Source organism: Macaca nemestrina, chromosome 10 (genome assembly GCF_043159975.1).
Source record: "Macaca nemestrina isolate mMacNem1 chromosome 10, mMacNem.hap1, whole genome shotgun sequence".
In the NCBI taxonomy this organism is placed as follows: domain Eukaryota; kingdom Metazoa; phylum Chordata; class Mammalia; order Primates; family Cercopithecidae; genus Macaca; species Macaca nemestrina.
This window is the reverse complement of record NC_092134.1, coordinates 45,854,927-45,871,404: the sequence shown is the minus strand read 5'-3', so window position 1 is coordinate 45,871,404 and position 16,478 is coordinate 45,854,927. Positions and strand designations below refer to the sequence as shown.

General features: G+C 34.2%; 1 long non-coding RNA gene across 5 annotated transcripts in view; it reads right to left on the bottom strand.

Annotated features, from left to right (window-relative positions):
* Positions 1 to 16,478, bottom strand: part of LOC105483778 (uncharacterized) — a 203,235-nt gene that overhangs the window by 175,197 nt on the left and 11,560 nt on the right. The gene's annotated exons all lie outside the window — the stretch shown is intronic.

Here is a 16,478-nt window from a genome sequence, read left to right as displayed (position 1 = left end):
GAATGATTTATACCACTTTGGGTATATACCCAGTAATGGGATTGCTGGGTCAAATGATATTTCTGTCTCTAGATCCTTGAGGAATCGCCATACTGTCTTCCACATGGTTGAACTAATTTACATTCCCACCAACAGTTTAAAAGCATTCCTATTTCTTCACAGCCTCATCAGCATCTATCGTTTCCTGACTTTTTACTGATAGCCATTTTGACTGGCGTGAGATGGTATCTCATTGTGGTTTCGATTTGCAGTTCTCTGATGATCAGTGATGATGAGCTTTTTTTTTAATATGTTTGTTGGTCATGTAAATGTCTTCTTTTGAGAAGTGTCTGTTCATACACTTTGCCCACTTTTTGATGGGGTTGCTTGTCTTTTTTTATAAGTATCTTCAAGTTCCTGGTAAATTCTGTTTTGTCTCTTCCTGGTTTTGGTATCCGAATGATGCTGGCTTCATAAAATGAATTAGGGAGGACTCTCTCCTTTTCAATTGTTTGAAATACTTTCAGAAGGAATGGTACAAAGTCTCCCACTATTATTTTGTAGGAGTCTAAGTCTCTTTGTTGGTCTCTAAGAATTTATTTTGTGAATCTGGGTGCTCCTGTATTGGGTGTATATAAATTCAGAATAGTTAGCTCTTTTTGTTGAATTGTTACCTTTACCACTATGTAATTTCCTTCTTTGTGTTTTTTGACCTTTGTTGGTTTTAAGTCTGTTTTGTCAGAGAGTAGGATTGCAATCCCTGCATGCAACCCCTGCATTTTTTTTTTTTTTTTTTGCTTTCCATTTGCTTGGTAGTTACCTCCATCCCTTTATTTTGAGCCTGTGTGTGTCTTTGCACATAAGATGGGTCTCCTGAATATAGCACACCAATGGGTTTTGACCCCTTATCCAATTTTCCAGTCTCTGTCTTTTAATTGGGGCATTTAGCCCATTTAGCCCATGTGTGAATTTGATCCTGTCATCATGATGCCGTTTGGTTAATTTGCACACTAGTTGATGCAGTTTCTTCGTAGTGTCATTGGTCTTTATATTTTAGTGTGTTTTTGCAGTGGCTGGTATTGGTTTTTCCTTTCCATGTTTAGTGATTCTTTCAGGAGTGATTGAAGAGCTAATGAAATGGTGGTAACGAAATCCCTCAGCATTTGCTTGTCTGAAAAGGCTTTTATTTCTCCTTCACTTATGAAGCTTGGTTTGGCTGGATATGAAATTCTGGGTTGAAAATTACTTTCTTTAATAATGTTGAACATGGCCCTGATCTCCTCTGGCTTTAGAGTTTCCACTGAAAGGTCTGCTGTTATTCTAACGGGTTTCCCTTTGTAGGCAACCTGGCCTTTCTCTCTGGCTGCCCTTAACAGTTTTTCCTACATTTTGACCTTGGAGAATCTGATGATTATATGTCTTGGGGATGATCTTCTTGTGGAGTATCTTAATGATGTTCTCTACAGCTCCTGAATTTGCATGTTGGCCTGTTTTGTTCTCTGTATTTCCTGAATTTGCATGTTGGCCTGTTTTGCTAGATTGGGGGAGTTCTAGATAATACCCTGAAGTATGTTTTCCAGCTTGTTTCCAGCTGGTACTCCAATCAAACATAAGTTTAGTCTTTTTATGAAGTCCCATATTTCTTGGAGGCTTTGTTCATTCCTTTTCATTCTTTTTGCTCTCTTCTCGTCAGCATATCTTATTTCATTAAGGTGGTCTCCAAACTCTGATATCCTTTCTTCCACTTGGTCAATTTGGCTGTTGATACTTGTGTATGCTTCATGAAGTTCTTGTGCTGTGTTTTTCAGCTCCATCACATCGTTTATATTCCTCTCTAAACTGGTTATTCTAGTTCGCTGTTCCTCTAACCTTTTATCAAAGTTCTTAACTTCTTTTTTTTTTTTTTTTTAAGTATCAATAATTTATTGTACATTTCAAAATAGCTACAGGAGTGGATTTGGTATATTTCCCAAATAAAGAAATGAATGATTGAGGTTATACATATCCCAATTACCCCAATTTGATCACTGTACATTGGATACTTGTATCAAAATATTACATGTACTCTATAAATTGTACAGCTATTATGTAGCCATAACAATTTTGAGTTCTTAACTTCTTTGCATTGGTTTAGAACATGCTTCTTTAGCTCATCGTAGTTTTTTATTACTCATCTTCTGAAGCCTACTTCTGTCAATTCGTCCATCTGATGTTCCATCCAGTTCTGCATCCTTAATGGAGAGACATTGCCATCATTTGGAGGAGAAGAGGCACTCTGACTTTTTGGGTTTTTCATTGATTCTTTCTCACATTCGTGAGTTTGTCTAGTTTTGCTCTTTGAAACTGCTGACCCTTGGATCGGGTTTTTGTGGGGGCCTTTTGTTGTTGTTGATGATGATGATGCTGTTGTTGTTGCTTTATGCTTGTTTGTTTTTCTTTCAATAGTGTCCCTCTTCTGTAGGGCTGCTGCAGTTTGCTGGGGTTTCACTTCAGGTCTTATTCATCTGATTCTCTCCCATGCCTGCAGATGTAATTCAAGGAGGCTGGAGAGCAGCAAAGATGGGCACCTGCTTCTTCTTCTGGGACTTCTGACCTCTAGGGGCACAAGTCTGATACCAGTAGGATCACTCCTGTATAGGGTGTCTGACAAGCCCTGTTGGGGGGTCTCATCTAGTTGGGTGGCATGGGGAGCAGGACCCATTTAACTAAGTATTTTGTCCCTTGGTGGAGATGATGTGTTTCACTGGGGCAAAACCCACTCATCTGTGCTGCCTGGATTCCTCAGAACTACCAGGAAGAGAGGTTAAGTCAGCTGGTCCACAGACACTGCGGCCACACCTCCCCCTAGGGGCTCAGGGCAAGGGAGATCCAAATCATGAACCTGAGCCTCTGGCTGGAGTTATTGGAAATCCTGCCAGGAAAGTCCCACCCACTGATGAAAGATGGGTCAGCGTTAGACCTACAGAGGCACACTGGCCAGATTGCCACAGCTGGTGTTGGGCTGTGGGGAAAAGTCTTGGGACCAAGCTGTCCAGCCTCCCTGGCTCTAGCAGGGGAAAAGCACAGCCTGGAGCTATAGAAATGGATGTCCTTCTTCCCCCGCCCAGGGAGCTTAGCATGTTAGGCATTTGCGAGTCCTAGTGTTGGCTGTTGTCCCTCGCCCAAGAAGCTCAAATGGTTTAGACAGCAGACAGGGCCAGCTGGTGCTGGTCGCCCCTCCCCAGAGGAGTTCAGTAGGTTTAAGCAGATTCCACCTGAGAGGCTGTAAGAATCTGCTCATTCCGGGGTTGGGACGGTAGGCCCCGGTGGCAGCCCTGGGTTCACGAGTGCGATCTTCCAATCTGTAGGTTGCACAGTTCCATGGAAAAAGCAGTTTCCCCCGCTAGGTGGCATGCTCACTCATCACCTCCCTTGGGTGGGGGAAGGGGGTTCCCCTTCCCCGTGTGGCTCTCAGGTGGGGGCACACCACACTGCTCTTCCTTCTCTCCGTGGGTCACACCAGCCTTCTAGTCAATTTTGACAAGAGAACTTGAATACCTTGGTTGTTGGTGAAAGATTCACACACATATTGTGGTTTTTTTCGATGGGAACCTCCAAAAGGTGCTGTCCTAGTTAGTCATCTTGGCTCCACCCACCCCAAAATTGTAATTTTTATCCCAAGCCCTCATGCTACAAATCAAAACAATATAACATTACCAATTGAGAATGAATTTAGTAAATTCAAATTTTTCCCCAGGCTTTCCTTTCATTATCTAATTCCCAGGTCCCAATTTTTAGAAGTCTTAAAGTTAAATGAGGATGGGAAATAAGATGAGATTGGATCTGGTCCTCTGTCTACACTAGTTATTTTCTCATCCTGCCATATGCTGTGCAACTCTCTGTATCCTTCATCTCTAGTCTTAGATCCAAGCCTCCTCGTCTTATCTGCTCAGCTTTTTCAATCCCATAACGCCCAAGCACTGTATCTGTAGCACCCCAGGTTATAACAATCCTTGTAGCTTCATTTACACACAAAAGATGTGTGGCTGGGTGTGGTGGCTCACGCCTCTAATCCTAGCACTTTGGGATGCCAAGGTGGGCAGATCACCAGGGATCAGGAGTTCAAGACCAGTCTGGCCAATCTGGTGAACACCCATCTCTATTAAAATACAAAAATTAGCTCGGCGTGGTGACGGGCACTTGTAATCCCAGCTACTCGGCAGGCTGAGATGGGAGAATCACTTGAACCCAGGAGACAGTGGTTGCAGTGAGCCAAGATCACACCACTGTACTCCGACCTGGGTGGCTAGATGTGCTAGCAGATTGAGTTAGCAGAATTTCAAATGTTATGTATTTGAACCAAGAGAAGACTAAGATAAAAGAATTTCCAAATTCTCGGTAAAATAATTTATAAACTTAAACTAATTGCAATAGTTTCTCCAGATAATTGTTTGCAATCTGCAAAAATTACTCTGAAATGTATTTGGATAACTAAGAGGCTGCAATAAATATTTGAATTGTAAATTTGGAGCGATGAGGGGCTTAATGACTCCTTCAGATAATAAAGTGAATAAATTAGCCATGGCATAGTCACTGAAGTTATTGATTAAAAAATTGAGATCAATGAGAAAATTGACAATCAAAAATAAAAACACAGGTCTATTTAATAGTCTAAACTGTGATAAAGTATCAAAGTCAGCAAGGAAAGAATAAACAGTTTAATAATATGTTAGAATAGTTTATTGATAATTTGGAAAAATAATCTCAAACCACATATCAGTCATAAAATGAATTAATTATTCAAACATAAAATGCCAAATAAAATATGAATTTAGTATTAAATGAGGGTATTCCAATCCTAAAATACAACAACATTTTCCATAAAAATATTAATAGACTTAATACATATGAGGTTAAGGAGAATATTAAACATCTTGGGGAGGGTTGAATGTGAGGATGATACTGATGTGGGAGTGCAATGCCTTCCAAGTTAGTGGCAGATGTTAATGCAAGACATGCACCAATTTGGCTCAAAAAGACAGAGACCATGGAAGAATGACAATTTAGTGAACTAACTTGTTTCCTTAATGAGCTTCCAAAAAGTCTGTTAGTTTGTAATTAATAAGGCCTAAGTCAGATTAGTCAGGAATCTATAGGCTTAACATGTATACAATTGCTTGCCTCTTTCAAGAATAGGCAGGTGAAGGGTTAGAGAGCTTAAACCACTAACTATTCAAATAGCTAGTCAAGCAAAACTATTACAGTTTTGAAATTAGGCGGCTTTAAATTGACAGCATTATTTTTCCTTCTATGAGATGCTATATATTATAAAACAATGATGAAGACATTTTAGTACACCTGAAGGCCTGGGAACAAATTAAAATATTTTTCCTAATGCCTATTTATTCTCTAAGCAATTTCACACCACATTCACATATTACTATGTTTTTTTAATTTGTTTGTTTGTTTGTTTGTTTTGCTTTTGTTTTTTAAACTGATTGCTTTTAGTGTTTTTCTTGTGTGGACTATCTGTCTGCTTTTGGGGAGAACCCTATGAAAAGTTTGATGTGCTAAATACCACTATAATTTTATAAATAAATACAAATAAAATATTTCATTTGTAAATAAATACAAATAAAATATTTTGTCACGTTGAGTCAGTGGTCTTGACATTATGCTAACTTCTTCAATGCTTTAAAGAGTGTGTTTGGTAAATATATTTGGACAAGACCTGAGATGTAGATTTTTAAGTCCATTGCATATTTAAGCTAGAAAAGATAATATCACTAAAGGAAAGGGCATGAGACAGAGCCTTAAAAAAAAAAGATTTATGAAGTGTTTATCCAAATGTGGTCCATGAGTCGTCCACATGAAAATTATCTTGGTGCTTACAAAAATGTTACACCTGAAGTGGGAGGAAAATCTACTAAATCAGAATTTGTTAGTCAAGTCTAGGAGACTACATTAAAAACAAAACAAAACAAAACAAAAAAAACAAACAAAAAAACCACTCTCCTATTATCTTATATATTGAAATATAGGAAACACTGAGTCATAGGATTGCTAAAGGAAGAGGAGCCTGTGATGATGGACTTAAAACAAGTCATCAGAGGAGCGGAAGAAGTATTTCAGAAGATAATTCATTTCATTCATTGAATCAAGAAATTAAAGATAGTAGAAGTGAAGGAAGAAATGGGATAATGAAATCATGCTGACATACTAACATTCATAAAAAAGTCAAGCACTGTTGGAATAGGAAATTGTGTTCAGAAAGTCAATATCAATTCAAAGATACAGCAGTTTCTAACTTTCATTGAAGTCACGTTGTAGTGTGGAAAATCATGCATACATATAGTGATAATGAAAGGAAATAACCATTAAGAGAAATGTAGGGGTTATTTAATAACATGGCAATAATTTCTTAAATAATCATAGCATAATCTAATAGGTTATAAAGCAATTGACCAGAAAAAAAAGGAATAAATAGATTCAATGATGAACTGGACCCTTCTATGAACTCTCAAAGGCCAAATGTATATCTCTTAGATTGAAATAATGCTGGGAAAAATATATACACCACAGAATCAGAAAATGCTATAAATCAAGCTCTTTCTAACACCACTATCCCTGAAATGACAAAAATCTCTCCCAAAAGATGAACCCTTAAGATGTCTGGACAAGCCAGAGTAGTGTTCTTAGGAGGGAAAATAAACTTTAAAGGATTTAGTATATACAGTTTAGCCAAGAAAAATTTAAGGGGGAAATGTAATATTGTCTGGAATATAATAAGTATGCAGATGGGTTAAACATCATTGAGAGAAATAATTATAGCACAGTTTCATGAATAAAATAATGACCAAAGTAAGCAGTTTTAGTATAATTCAGCAAAACATACCAAATGTGAAATATTTGAAAATGTAAATATATTATTGAAAGCTTATTGTTGCAATAATATCTGAATGTTATTTAAAATACATTTACCTCACCACAGAAATTAGAAGAACTAATAAAACACACAGAAAAACTTTTTTCTATTCTATTAGTATTCTGATTATCATTATTGTTACTAATTGATAACATTTTAGGTATTTTTCTATAAGGAGAAAGATTTTATGTTATTAGTATAAATTTGATATGATAATAAATACAAAGCTGAAGGATATAGACATTCTGTATTCTGCTTAAGTGTAAAACTTTCCATTATTTCTAATGCATGATATTTTTCTTTTGAATAGTAAAATATTCAGTATTCACAAAGCAAAAAAAGAAAGCACATTTCCACAACTATAATTAGGAAAGAAAGACTAATTACTGGAATACCTTCACCATTAAGGTTCATGTTTCTAGTAAGTGTACATTGAATTATCTCCAAATCTTCTCACTTCTTAGAAGGGACATATAATTTTAAAATACAGGAAAATCCCATTTCAGGTTTCATAAGGCCTATTTTTTATTCATTCTCTTGCTTGAATTGCTATGACTATGTCAAAGGAATAGATATATTTAGGACTGAGTGAAATTTCTTTATAATGTTTTCCATGGACTGAGCTATTTTCAGAACAATTGGGAACCATCATGCAGCTATATACAGAGGTTTTATAGGCCTTTTGTTGAAACTTTAAAAATGTAATGTTACACAGGGGAATATAATATGCCATTTTTGATATAAATTCTTTGCATTTTAATATTCAGTAAGTATTATGCATAACTTAGCTAGTTCATGCTAACGGCCGTCACCTCTAAATAACTCAGATTTTTAAAAAAGAAAACACAGTACCATTCATTTAGAAATTTATAATCAGTTCAGTCTGAAGAGTAGATCTATTTTAGTACAAGTTCTAGTGTTATTACATTTCACAAGATAGCCTTTATTTAAGACTTTGTTGTTCCTCCATTCTTTTCAGTAATAACTGGTTTCAATGAAGAGTGTATTATGGTATATTATTAACGCATTTACTCTTGGACTTTCCTCCCACCTATCTTTCTTTCTGCCACTTTAAGCTGTCAGTCCATTGTATTCAATGGAGCATCAGAAAACACCAGGTTCTTTCAGCAGCACAGCAGGTGCACATTTATGAAGCATATCTGATATATTCAGCAACAGTCAACAGATTAATGTCACTGTTCACAATCCTTGTTAAGAGAAAAGGGGAAGCAGTGACATAAAAATAAGAATGCTATTTCTTTCATACATTTAAAGACAATTTTAGAAAATGTGGTGAAATAGTCTCTCCAGATTCCTAAATGATAGCCTGTATCACATTTTTTCCAACCTAATTCCTAGACCCATTTGACTTTAAATCTATTAATCACATGTTCATTTATTTAAAGTAACTTGGACTATATATGAGGCTAAAGATGAAGGGATATAAAATACAGATTTAAAAGATAATCATTGTCTCAGTCTATCTAAATGGGCTTGTATAATTCCCAAATTAATTATAATATTAAATACTTCTTTCCTTATTTCATTAATTATAATAACAATATATAATATTTAGAAACATATATATATATATATACACACACACATATACACAGGAAATATATGGAAGAGATTCTTAAATATCTTCTAATTTTTCTTCCTTTTTGTTTTCCTAACATTCATAGTAATCGTGTGTGTGTATGTGGAGGGCGGGGGGTGTTAAGCTTGGCATTTGACTTCCCAGGACAGTTTATATTTCCTAAACTTTCTTTCAGCTTGATGTCACCTTGTGACTAATTTCTGGCTAATAAAATATAAGCAAAAAACTTGTGAGGCAGCTTCTGGACCTTTCTTAAAGAAAATTTCATGTGTTCTTTGACTATAATTCTCCATTCCTATCTTTATTCTATTGCCTATAACATTCAGATTGTTATCTTACACCACGAGGTCAAAAAGGCATGATATGTACAATAAGATAAAACAAGTAAACAGATAGCTGAGGCTGACAGTCATTTTTTTTTTTACTGTCAGAGAGGTAAATTGCACATAAGCAAGAAAGGAATGTTATAAAAATAATATGGTAATTAGAGGCAGTGATGTAAGAATTAAGTTTAGTTTAGGGGTGTGTGTGTGTGTATGTGTGTGTATATATATATATGTATGCATATATATGTGTGTATGTCTTCACAGAGAAGATAAAGAAATAATTCTAAGTATTTGTTATTAATATATTACCTAGTTCTACCTGCTAAAAGAGCCTAGAATCAGTGACACCTCAGAAGCAACAAGCACACTTAATGCACACGTCTTGGTTTCTAAGTATCTTTTTCATAAAGGGAACTAAAGCTTATTGGAGAAATGACTTATTCTAATTGGGACAAGAAAAATGTAAATTCTGGAGCATCTTTTAATGTAAGGACTTTCTAAAAAATAAAAAAGGATGGTAAATATTAAGAGAAATTGAAGGCAATCTGAAGTAGCTTCTAATTGTCATAACTGGAAAATCTGAGCAACAAAATGAATAATGGAATAATTAATTACAACTCAAAGTGTAAAATAAATACCAATGAGCCATAATGATAAAAATAAGTAATTAAATGATGACTAAAATTAGATAGAAGAGATAAATATTCCTTACTTCCTTACAGACTTCCTCTTAACATGCAACGACTCCCCACTCCCAAATGTGGAGCTTAATCCCTTCCCTCTTAAGGATGTGCTAAACCTAGTGACATACTTCCAAAGAATAGAATACAGTATATGAAAAAGGAAACAAGGTAATTTAAGAGTGAAGAAATCTAAAAAATACGGTACCATAACCAAGTGATGATTGATATCATCAGTAATAATGTGTATCCACTTATGTGATGTGATGAGAAGGGCACCTCACTTCTGTAGTATTCTTGCCCAAAATCAATAACCCGATTTTAATTATGAAAAAATATCAAGCAAACCCAGACTGGGGGGGCAGTCTACAGGCTATCTGACCAGTATACATCAAGGTCATGGGAAAGATGTGAAGATTGAAACATTGTCATAGACCAGAGGAGACTTCATAGACATGACAAATAAGTGTTTATTGTACCCTGGATTGGATCTTGGAACAGAAAGAGACATTAAAAGACAAGTTGTTAAAATTTAAACATAGTCTGGATTTTAGTTAATAGTAATGTACCAATATTGGTTTCTTACATGGTTAACTGTCAAGGAAACTTGGTGAGGCATATACTTTAAATTTCCATATTATCTTTGTTCCTTTTATTGAAATCTAAATGTACTCTGAAATTAAAAGTTTATTAAGAAACAAACAAAAAGTTATGAAGTAATGGTGCAACAAAAAGAAAGAATCCTAGTTCCTGACACCATGGAATGTCTTACAGCCCTGGCCTCTGACTCTGAATTCTAGATAACAGAAATAAACTTGTATGAATAATTGCTACTTTGGGTATTTAATTCCCAGCCAAACTGAAACTCATATTCATCTAGTAAACAAGCATGAAAATGACAAAAAATCACTAACAAATTTCCAGAAATTACAATGCAAACACAATATGTTTTAGTTTAAAAAAAACAAAGTGATTTATATTATGTATATTTAGGTATATGACATGATGTTATGGGATACATATAGCTGGTAACAGGGTTACTATGGTGAGGCAAATCTATCATCTTATGAAATTACCCATTTTTCTTGTTTTTGTGGCAACAACAGCTAAAATCTACTCAATGGGCATGAATTCCATATACAGTACAATTTTGTTACCTTTAATCCTTATGTAGTACATTAGAATTCTAGACTTATTCATCCTACATACCTACTACTTTGTATCCTCTGACCTACATATGCCTATTTCCTCCCCAATCCCTGGTGCTCATAACCAGTTTGGTTCTCTATCTCTGTGTATTTGATTTTTTTTATTATTTCACATATAAGTGAGATCATGCAGAAATTTTCTTTCTGTTTTTGGCTTATTTCACATAGCATAATATCCTCCAGGCTTATTCATGTTGGGGCAAGTGGCAATAGCTTGTTCTTTGTCAGGACTGAATAATATTCCATTATATGTTTGTACAACAATTTCTTTATCCATTTATCCATCCATCAATGGACGCTAGGATTATTTCCACATTTTGGCTATTGGAAATAATGCTGCAGTTGACATGGGAGTACAGATATTTTACAAGGCGTTAATTGAATTTCATTTGGATATAGCATATACACAGAAGGGAAAATGTCATGTCATATGGTAGTTTTATTTGTAATTTTTCAGAAACCTCTATATTCACTTTCATAATGGTTGTACTAATCTACATTTCCACAAACAGGGTACAATAGTTCCTTTTTTCCCCACACTCTCACTAACATTTAAAATCTGACTTTTGATAAGAGCCATCCTAAAGGGAGTGTGGTGGCATTTATAGTGGTTTTGATTTGCAGTTCCCTGATGATTAATGATGTTGAGTACCTTTTCTTATACCTGTTTAATATACCATTTTTATGTCTTCTTTGAAGAAATGTCTACTCAAGTCTTTTGTTCATTTTTTAATTGGGTTTTCTTTTCATTGAGTTGCATGAGTTGCTTATAAAGTTTAGATATTAACCCCTTATCAAATATATGGTTTGCAAATTTTTTCCCAATCCATAGGCTGCTGTTTCATTTTGTTGATTGTTTCCTGTGCTGTGCAGAAAAATTTTAGTTCGATCCAGTTGTGGTTACTTATTTTTGTTTTTGTGGCTGAGATGTTGGTATAATATCAAAAAAATCATTATTAAGGCCAATGTCCAGGAGCTTTGACCCTATGTTCTCATCTAGGGTATTTTGTGTATGGTGCAAGGTAGGGTTTAATTTTATTATTTTTTTGTTTTTTGTTTTTCTTTTTTTTAATAGAGAAAAGATCTCATTATGTTGCCCAGGCTGGTCTCAAATTCCTGGGCTCAAGCAATCCTCCTGCCTCGGCCCACCCAATCTAATTTCATGATTTTATTCATGCAAAAATCCAGTTTTCCCAGAATCATTTAATAAAGAGACTATTTTTTGCTCATTGCGTTCTCTTCGTGCTCTTGTTGCAAATTAGTTGCTCATATATGTTTGCATCTATTTCTGGGCTCTCTATTCTGTTCCACTAGTCTATGTGTCCGTTGTTATGCTAGTATCATACTGTTTTAATTGACATACACTTGTAATATAATTTTAAATCAGGAAGTGTGGTATCTCCAAATTTGTTTTCCTTTCAGAGAATTATTTTAACTATTTGGGTTTTTTTATTATTCCATACAAATTTTGGATTATTTTTTCTATTTCTATGAAGAATGCCCTTGAGAGTTTGCTATGGATTACACTGAACCAGTATGTTGCTTTGGGTAGTTTAGGCATTTTAACAATTTTAATTCTTCTATTCCATGAGCATAAGATATCTTTCCATTATTTGTGTCTTCTTCAGTTTTTGTCATTAATATTTTATAGTTTTCAGTGTGCAGATCTTTGACCTCTTTTGTTAAATTTATTACTAATTATTTCATTTTTATGTTATAATAAATAGGATTATTTTATTGATTTCTTTTTCATATGTTAATTTTTGTACGTTGATTTTTATTCTGCAACTTTATTGAATTCATTCATTATTTCTAACATATTTTTCATGGAATCTTTGGAATACACATATAGGATAATATAATCTGAAAATATAAATAATTTTAGTTTTCCCATTCTGATTTGGATGCTTTTTCTTTTTTCTAGTCTGATTGCTTCTGTCAGTACTTCCATTACTATGATAAATAGAAGTGGCAAGAGTGGGCATCCTTGCCGTCTACCCGATCTTACTGGAAACGCTTTTTGTTTTTTCCTATTGATTATAATGTTAGTTGTGGGTGTTTCATAAATGACCTTTATCAAGTCAAAAAACTTTTTCTATACCAAAACAGTTGAGAATAAATTTCAAGAAGAAATGTTGGACTTTGTTGAATATTGTTTCCACATTAAATAAAATAATCTTGTGGCTTTTAAGTTTTACTCTATTAATGTGATGTAGCACATTGATTGATTTGCATTTGTTAAATCTGCTTCACATGACAAGGATGAATGTCACTGGATTACAATGTATAATGTTTTTGATGTGCTATTGGAATTGGTTTACTAATATTTTATTGAGGATATTTGCATCAATATTCATCAGAGACCTTGATCTGTAGATAATTTTTGTCTTGTGATGTCTTTGGCTTAGGTATCAAAGCAATTTTGGCCTCATAAAATGTGTTTGTAAGTATTTCCTCTAGTTCTATTTTCCAGAAGAATTTAAGAAGTATAGGTATTAATTTTTTTGAATGTATGTTAGAATTCAGCTGTGAAGCCATCTGGTTGTGAAAATATTTTGCAGGGAGGTTTTTTAGTACTTCTTCAATCTCTTCATCTGTTATTGGTCCGTTCAGGCTTTCTAATTCTCTTTGACTCAATCTTGGTAGGTTGTATTTTCCTAGGAACTTATTTATTTACTCTAGGTTACCCAAGTTGTTGTACTATAATTATTATTCAGAGTCTCTTATGATCATTTTTTATTTCTGAGGTATCCAATTTTTATTACTTTTGCATTTTCTCTTTTTATCATAAACTTGCTAAGCATTTGTCAAATATCTATTTTAAAAACTCTTAGTTTTTTCTTTTTGTGATTCTTCTGTTCTCAATTTAACTTATTTATATTCTGATTTTTATTATTTCCTTCCTTCTGCTAATTCTAAATTTAGTTTGTTCTACTTTTTCTAGCTTCTTAATGTGTATTGTTGGACTATTTACTTCGAACATCTTTTTAATGAGGCATTTATTGCTGTAAATTTTCATTTTGGAACTACTTTCTCTGCTTCCCATAGGTTTTGGTATATTGTATTTTCATTGTCATTTGTCTCAAGATATTTTTTTAATTTCTCTTTTGATTTATTCTTTGACATTTTGATGACTCGGGAGCATGTTTAATTTCAACCTAACTTTTCAAGCTTCTTCCTGTTATTGGTTTCCAGCTTCACAAAATTCTGGTCTGAAATGATACTAGATAATATTTAAATCTTAAGTTTGTTAAGACTTTTTTGTGGCCTAACTTATTATCTGTCCTGGAGCATTATCCATGTACATTGGAAGAAAATGTGTTCTGCTACTGTTGGATGAAATAATCTGCATATATCTACTAGGTCCATTTGATAAATAATTGAATTCAAGTCCGGTATTTCCTTATTGACTTTCAGTTTGGTTTATCTATTTATTGTTCAAAGTGGAATACTGAAGTTCCCTATTATTAATATATTGCTATCTATTTCTCTCTTCACCTTCATTACAATTCGCTTTATGTACTTAGGTGCTTCAATATTAGATACAGAAACATTTGCAGTGGTTACGTCTTCTTTATAAATTTACCACTTTATTGTTAAATAATAACCTTCTTTGTCTCTTGTGACAGCTTTTGTTTTGAAGCCTATTTTATTACGTATAAGATAATAGGCACCCCTGCCCTCTTTTAGTTACCGTTTACATGCAATATCTCTTGTCCTTCCATTTTTCACTGTTATCCACAAAGCTTAAGTGGGTCATTTGTAGTCAGCATATAGTTGAATATTGTTTCCTTTTTTATTAATTCAGCTATTTTATGTCTTTTGATTTGAGAAATTAATCCATTTAACTTTAGTGTCATTATTGATAGGTAAGGACTTGCACAGTCATTTTGTCATTTTCTAGTTGGGTTGTAGCAACTTTCCTCCTCTCTTGTTTCCTATCTTTGTGATATTATATTTTTCTATAGTGCTGAGCTTTGATTCCTTTTTCTTTATCATTCATACATCTGCTATAGCTTTTTGTTTTGTGGTTAATATCCAGCTTACATAAAACATTTTATAGTTATGATCTACTCTTTTAAGCTGATAACAACTTCTGTCACATAAAAAATGTTATACATTTACCATCCCCACAGCTGATGTTCACATGTCACAATTTGCATCTTTTTATATTGTATATTCCTTAACAACTTATAATACCTTTAGTTATTTTTGACTATTGTGCCTTTAACCTTTATACTAGAGATATGTATAATTTATATACCATCTTTACAGTATTGGAGTATTTTGGATTTCACTATGTAGTTATCTCTATTGGTGAGTTTTATGTTTTCATATGTATTAATGATAGTAAGCATCATCCTTTTGGTTCTGCTTGAAGAACTCCCTTAAGCATTTCTGGTGAAGCATGTCTGGTCATAATGAATTTCTTCAGCTTTTGTTTATCTATGAAAGACTATTTCTCCTTCATTTCTGAAGAATTTTCTTGGCATAGTAGTATTATTGGCAAGCATTTTTGTTTTGGTTTGGTTTAGTTTGGTTTTTGATTTTATTTTATTTTCGAACTTTGAATATATCATCCCATTCTCTTCTGGTCTGCAAGACTTCTGAGAAATCCACTGATAGTCTAATGAAGATTTCTTCATCTGTGACATGATGCTTTTTTCTTGCTTCTTTTAAGATTTATCTATTTGTTTTGACTTTGACAGTTTGATTATTATGTGCCTTGAAAAAAACCTCTTTGGTTTGAATCTATTTGGGAAACTTTGAGCTTCATGGATTCAGGTATCCCTATCTTTCCTAAGACATGGAAAGTTTTCGTTGTTGTTGTTGTGGTTGTTGTTTTTGCGACAGAGTCTCACTCTGTCACACAGACTGAAATGCAGTGGCGCAATCTTGGCTCACTGCAGCCTCCACCTCCTAGGTTCAAGTGATTCTCCTGCCTCAGCCTCCCAAGTAGCTTGGATTACAGGTGCCTGCCACCATGCCCAGCTAATTTTTGTACTTTCAGTAGAGACAGGTTTTCACCTTGTTGGCCAGGCTGGTCTTGAACGCCTGACCTCAAGTGATCTGCTAGTCTCAGCCTTCCAAAGTGTGGGATTACAGGCATGCGCCACCACACCCAGCCACAACAATTATTGTCTTAAATAAGGTTCTGTCCCTTTCTCTTTCTATTTTCCTCTGGAACTCCACAAATGAAAATATTTATTTGTAATCATGTCCCATAAGTCCTGTAGGCTGTCTTCCCTTTTTTATTATTTTACCTTCTTTGTGTGAGTCATTTCAAAATACTTGACTTCTAGTTAATAGATTCTTCTTGATCTAGTCTGCTGGTGAAGCTCTGTATTTTTTTCTATTTCAGTGATTAAGTTATTTATTTATGAGATTTCTCTTTAGATCTTTTTTATGATATAAAATTTTTATAATAGAAAAAACTATAAAATTTATGACATAAATTCTCTTTGTTAAGTTTTTCATTCAGGTTACAAATTTTCTGATTTTATTAAATTGTCTGTTCGCATTCACTTGTATCTCACTGAGTTTCCTTAATATCATTACTTTTAATTTACTTTTAGACAATTTGCAAATTTGTATTTCTTTAGGACTAGTTACCAAATAATTATTGTGCCCCTTTGGTGATGACATGTTTTCTTGCCCTTTCCTGTCTTTCGTGTCCTTGTATTGATGTCCATGCATCTGGTAGTGCATTCACCTTAAGAGCCTTTTATATGTTTTATATGAGATTTTCGCTTGCATATGGGCCTGAGGGTGCCAGTTTGG